The sequence below is a fragment of the Pinus tabuliformis genome, chromosome 1_1 (genome assembly GCF_031772625.1).
Source record: "Pinus tabuliformis cultivar Carrire ecotype Pingquan chromosome 1_1, CPIR1, whole genome shotgun sequence".
Lineage (NCBI taxonomy): Eukaryota > Viridiplantae > Streptophyta > Pinopsida > Pinales > Pinaceae > Pinus > Pinus tabuliformis.
This window is the reverse complement of record NC_142297.1, coordinates 971,811,636-971,817,853: the sequence shown is the minus strand read 5'-3', so window position 1 is coordinate 971,817,853 and position 6,218 is coordinate 971,811,636. Positions and strand designations below refer to the sequence as shown.

The 6,218-nt window shown below is 36.4% G+C and overlaps 1 pseudogene; it reads right to left on the bottom strand.

Moving 5' to 3' along the window:
- Positions 1 to 379: 379 nt before the first annotated feature.
- LOC149217747 (protein TRANSPORT INHIBITOR RESPONSE 1 pseudogene) lies at positions 380 to 1,685 on the bottom strand (annotated as a pseudogene).
- Positions 1,686 to 6,218: the final 4,533 nt, after the last annotated feature.

Below are 6,218 nucleotides of genomic sequence, written 5' to 3'. Positions count from 1 at the left end.
CTCTATAGCCCTAGAATTGTCATCTTGGAGCAACAATATGGAAAAAAAAAGGTAGACCAAAGAGTTGTTCACAAATGGAGTTGTGAAGAACGTCTGATCGAAGACCCTAAATGTTGCAAACCTTGAAGGAAAAAGGAGGTAGCTAGAGGGAAAAAAAAATTGAGTCGATTGCATTAACCTAAAGGAGTTGTGGTTGTGTTTTCGGCTATGTTTACATTTGTGTGGTAGTGGAATGCAGTTTGTGTCATAAAATTGTTCACTGGAGCTCATCTCTTTATTTATTTTTATAATTAATTATTTTGTTTTGGTTCTTAGTTGCCTGATCTAAAATATAGATACTTTTTTCTTATGCACTTCGCATCTCAAAATTCATGTCTGATTATTTAAATTTGTTTAGTAAACCCTTACAAATGTTTAGAGTTTTTCCAAAAGCCTCATCCATAGATTCATTTTTCAAATGATCTGACTGGTATGGATTCATTATACAAAGGTAGAAATGTGTTAACCTGGGGCAATTTTGAGCCATTGCAATAATTGTTTCATTTGTCATTTTCCTACAAAAATACGAAATATAATTATGATTAGGACATCCTTGAGATATTGCAAGGATTCCTTTTTCTATGACACTAACTCGATCCTGGCCAAATGGATCCATTGGAAAAACCTGTAATTCTCTTAAGTTTTTACAACTTGATGATACAATTTCCAAGCCCTTGTCTCCAGCAATATCAAGAACCCAAATCCGTAATAGGTGATGACAATTAAAAGCAAGCCAGAACCACTCCATACTTCGCATATTGGCATAGCTTGAATTAAAAAAAGTTCAAGTTTGAGCACACATAATACAAGGCAGGAAGATACATAAGTTTTATTTTCCACATCCCTGAAAAAGTTCTAAGTTCCTTACAATTGTTAAAATATTCTTCCAAATATATAAATTTCCACCAATTGAACTCTTGAAAAAATGAACATGTACCCAACTCCATCAACTAAGGAGCTATTACAAGAAGTCGCTTCAATTGTTCTAAATAAAGAGTTTTATTTAGTTTCAAACTCCTTAGAGAAGTGCATCTAGCCACAAGCCTCTCAAGGGCATCAAAATTCACCTCACTTTGTAGACAAGTAAAATTCACTGAAAGTAGAGAAACATGAATTTTTAGAAAATAGTTTGGCCAGTAATCACCTTAATCATCCACCTCACTCTCATGTAGGTCCAATTTTTGCATGTTCCTGCAATGGGTTGCAATTATTTTCAAGATATTAGTGTTTAAGCCTTCACAATTTGTGAGCGAGAGAGCATGGAAATTAAGGAAGGAATGCATTATGTTAGCAAGGCTTTCATCCACGACAATCATGCTCTTAAGCCTGAGCTCCCAAAGCCATGTATAGGCTCTACGCGTGACTAGGAACAAGGGGTGAATTTCCGCCCCCTAGTGGAGAGGAACGAGGTTGAAATTCGAGAAGTGTGGATTCCCCTTATGATTTATGCTTGTTATCTTGTGGAATTACCTCACCAAGATCATCGATGAGACGGAATAATAGTTTCCATTGAATACCTTCTAGCAACTCCAGGCCTTACATACCAGCAAAACCATGCACCTGTCCTTGATCGAATTCACAAACAACACATGCTCCAACACCTCATTTGGGAATGAAGATGAAGAATCCCCTCTCTTCTTCATCATTCTGACCCCCTTCGCATTTTTGGCCTTCATTTAGAGGTCTACAGTTCCATTCATCTTCTTTACATCAACGGTCTCATCCCCATTGCCAAAAAATTTAACTATGAAATGACTAGGATTGCCATGTGTAGGTTTGTAATTAATAGGTGGATCTCCTATAGCTATTGCAGATTTATTCTCCCCAATATTTGGAAGCAACCACTAAGGGGAGAGGGGAATGGATTTTTCAGACCTGTGTAGATATCATGTGTTGAGAGACTCCATGTGATGTAGTGTAATCACAGAAAGCTAAGGTTTGTTGTCGGCCATGGTCTTCTGAAAGAGAGGTTCACACAATAGTGGATGCTAAAACCCATTGTCCATATAAGTGAGAAGCGACTTTGTCATATCTTTTACTTGAGATCTCATCATGGTTGAGGATGAGACAAAATGACTACCAGAAAAAATTTGCTTTGATACCATTGATCCAGATCTTAGGGTTAAAATCTGAGAAACTTGAATGTGGAGAGAGAAGAAGAAAACACCCAAAGAAAGTCTATTGAAATAAAGAAAAATAGTTACAATTACATCGTGGTAGATCCCTCTATCCTTTTACAAACTGAGACTCATTATTTATAGGCTTCATGAGTTACAATGCCATGAGTAAATACCATGGGTGAATTTCACTTCCAATTCAAATCACCCCAAAATTCATGAAAAATGAACCTTTTTTTGTGGCAGGGGGTTTCTAACAACCGCCTCTAAAAGTGTTTTCTCATGATTTTTCCTTTGGGGGAGTGTGTGTTAAATAATTGCCCCAAAATACATTTTTCATGGTGGTTATTTGAAAACCCCCCTAAAATTCATGAGAATTTAACTTTTGGATGCGATTTTTGAAAACCTCCCTAAAAAAAGTCACGAGAATTTAACATTTGGTGGTAGTCATTTAACGACTGCCTCTAAAAGTTCAATTCTCATGATTTATTTATTTATTTATTTCCCCGGGGGTGGGTGGGAGGGGGGGAGAGGGGGTATCCAAAACCACCTCCAAAAGTTCAATTATTGTGAATTTTAAAGGGGGTTTTTTGACAACCCGACAATGTAAATTTTGGAGGCATTTTTTGACAAGCCCCCATCCCCCACCAAAATTCATTATAATTAAACCTTTAGAAGTGGTTGTTAAATGACCACCTCTAAATGTTCAATTCTAATGAATTTTGGGGGAGGAAAATATTTTGGTGTATTAAATGGGAAAGGGGACATAAAGGTAGCATGGATGGGTAGAAGTGAGAGGTTTGGGCATGGTTTACTAAAATCTATAATCCTAGCATTAGAGAATGAGAAGGGGCCTTAAGACCTCATGGCATAATGGCTATGGGGCATAAAGGGAAGGCAATAAGAGCAATTGATAAGGGGAACCCCCAATAGTTGTGATAAGGGGATTAGGGGCCCTATTATCACAACCCATTAGCCCTTAACCCATAACCACTAAATTCCCTATCCCCTTAACCCCCAAGCCATAATCCCTTAAACCCTTGATCCCTTACACCCTAAGCCACTAACCACTTAATCCCTAACCCCTAACTTAGAATCCCTTAACCACCCTTAAAATTCATGACAATGTAACTTTTGTAGGAAGTTTTGAACAACCCCATCCCCCCAAAAAAGTAATTAGAATTAGACTTTTAGAGGCGATTGTTAAATAACCACCTCCAATTGTTTAACTCTCATGAAATTTTGCGGATGGGAATATTTTGGTGTATTGAATGGGGTAAGGGGACATAAGGGTTGCATGGATGGGTAGAAGTGAGAGTTTTGAGCATGATTTACTGATATCTATAATCATAGCATTAGAGAATGAGAAGGATCCTTAGGACCTCATGTCATAGGGGCCAGGGGGGCTATAGAAATTGATAGGTGAACCCCCAATAATTGTGATAAGGGGCCCCTTTTTCACGACCCATAATAAGTAAACTCCCTATCCCTTAAACCCAAAGCCATAATCCCTTAACCCATACACATAACTCATAAACCATTAACCCCTTGATCCCTTAAACCCTAAGTCACTAACCCCTTAACCCCTAACCCCTAACTTAGAATCCCTGAATCCCCTAAGCCTTAACATTTTATCCTCTTAAACCCTAACCCTTAACCCTTAACCCCTATCCCCTAAACCCCTAAACCCTTAACCCCTTAACCTGTTGACACCTAAATCCCATAACCCTTAAGCACTTAACCCTGACCCCTAAGCCCTTAGTGCTTAACCCTTAACCCTTGAAGCCCTTAACCACTAATCTATTAACCTATAACCCATAATCTCCCTAGACCTCAACCCCCTAACCCCTAAACCCCCTAAGCCCTAACTTTTTACCCTTTACCCTTGACCCATGACTGCTAAACCCTTAAACCCCTTAACTCTTAGAACCCCTAAACCTTTCTCGAAAACCATAAGTGCTCCAACACTAATCTTCTTAGTCATATTAGGTTTTTGTCTACTAACTCCAACAAATACAACCTCCAAGAACTACTAGGGTCCAAGGAAAAGAGCCACAAGGTCCCCAAATCTGATCTAAATTTTATGGACAATCACATTTCCCCCAAATATTCTCCACATATTTGCTTTCAAAGGGAAACAATATGGTCTTCTAATGTCCACAAATGCATCTAATTTCATTGGAATAAAGTAAGGTTTCAACACTTGCAATTATTTTCAAAGTCTCAATGTTGCATACAGATTCAATTTTACAGTTTGAAATGAACTCCATCAATTCAATCAAAGTTACAAATGAACTCAATCCATAATTAATAAGAATACTAAAACTCAACTTTAGAACTTGTCATCCCTCGTTCCTCTTGAAGAAGAGTTGTTAATATCATAATCAATGGTTGGGATAGTAATTTCCCAAGTCGTTTCTCTCAATCACTGATCAATTGAATGTCATTGCTCTTCCAACATATAAAAGTGTTAAATGCATCTGCACTATTCTCGCATAGATTACTTCTATGCTTAATCTTGTTTTCATAATCAAGATCAACCAAAATTGATTATGAGCACACAAAATAATATCCTTCTCTTAATTATTCTCCATTGGGCATGACAAAGATTGGTTCAATTTTTTTATGTAACCCTTTGCAACATTCACTTGACCATTAAAAGATGTAAGTAAACATTTTTTTCCCTTCAACTCTGTATTTGAAGGTAGTAATTGCGGTTGACCTTGCCAATAAACAAATTCTTGTGAGATTCCACATAATAAGAAAATAATATTAAATAAGAAAATAAACAATCATAGAACTTACCTATGTTATTGAGTCACCAATTTGGTCAGGAATATGTTGTCCTAAATTCAATGGAGTTTGTTTTGGCGAAGCCTAACTAGGGCTCAGGGAACTCTGCTAAAAAATAAATAGTTTGCATGAATACCATGAAATCAGAAGATGAAGGGTTAAGCTACAAAAACAATGTTTGATTAATTACACATCATACAACAATGCAATAATGTTCATATTGGCACTATGCTTTTAAAATCCCAATCTCCAAATATGGCATACATAAAAAAAAAAATAGTTTACACGTGTAATTCTTACATTTTTTATCGGTTTTGGATCAACTCGACCATTTTCTTTTCCCACCTCCGTGGCAACTTTCAATTCCATTAATTTTTCAATAGTTTCTTTCAATATTCCAAGTTCCTTGTCTTTTTCTCTCAATTTCTCTTTTGTATTATGCAATTTCTTCTTGTAAGCACACTCTTTTCCAAACAATTCAATTGGAATGACTCCAAAGCCAACCCCATGTACACGACCCCTCCTCTCAATCCCAAAAACTATTGCAATGGCATCCTCCTTTGTTGCATATGTAGGAGACACTAAATCATTTTGTATCGATTCAATTTGTTTATAGCAATGTCAACATTTCAACAAATTCATGTAAGAAACATCATTAACATTAAAAAAAAAAACTAAATAGATACAAGAATAGGTCATGCATTGTGGATGGTTCCACATCTAGATAATAATATTTTTTCTCTCTAACTAGAATTATGATGTGACCAAAATCACGAAAGGTGTGTGCAACTAAAAAATAGGATAATGAGGGCATTATCTATTTACCCTAACCTTCATGGTAATTTGAGGCCATATAGAGTAGTTTGGTAGGTTATTTGTTTTAGAAAGATCCTATCCAAAGCATGATTTGAAATGGAATAGTGAGGCTTAGTATGTATCTTCCATTATTAGTTATATATCTATTACCAATCAACTCCAAGTAAACCATAATTGTGGGGGAGAACCTGGGCAACTCCTTCTCAAAGATAAGTTATAGAGTGGGGAAATAAAGTCATTACAAATCCTAGGATAGTAGTGAATATGGTTCAAATTCTAAATATTTTGGAAAAACACATTGATTGCAAGATACATTCTAGATCCAACCCAAAGGACATGTTAGGGAATGTGTTAAAGAACATACTTAACAATCTGATAGGTAGGAGGACATAAATAATTTGAAACATTAACCAAGGAAATGATTCTTGAACTTACCTATGCATGGATCAAGTT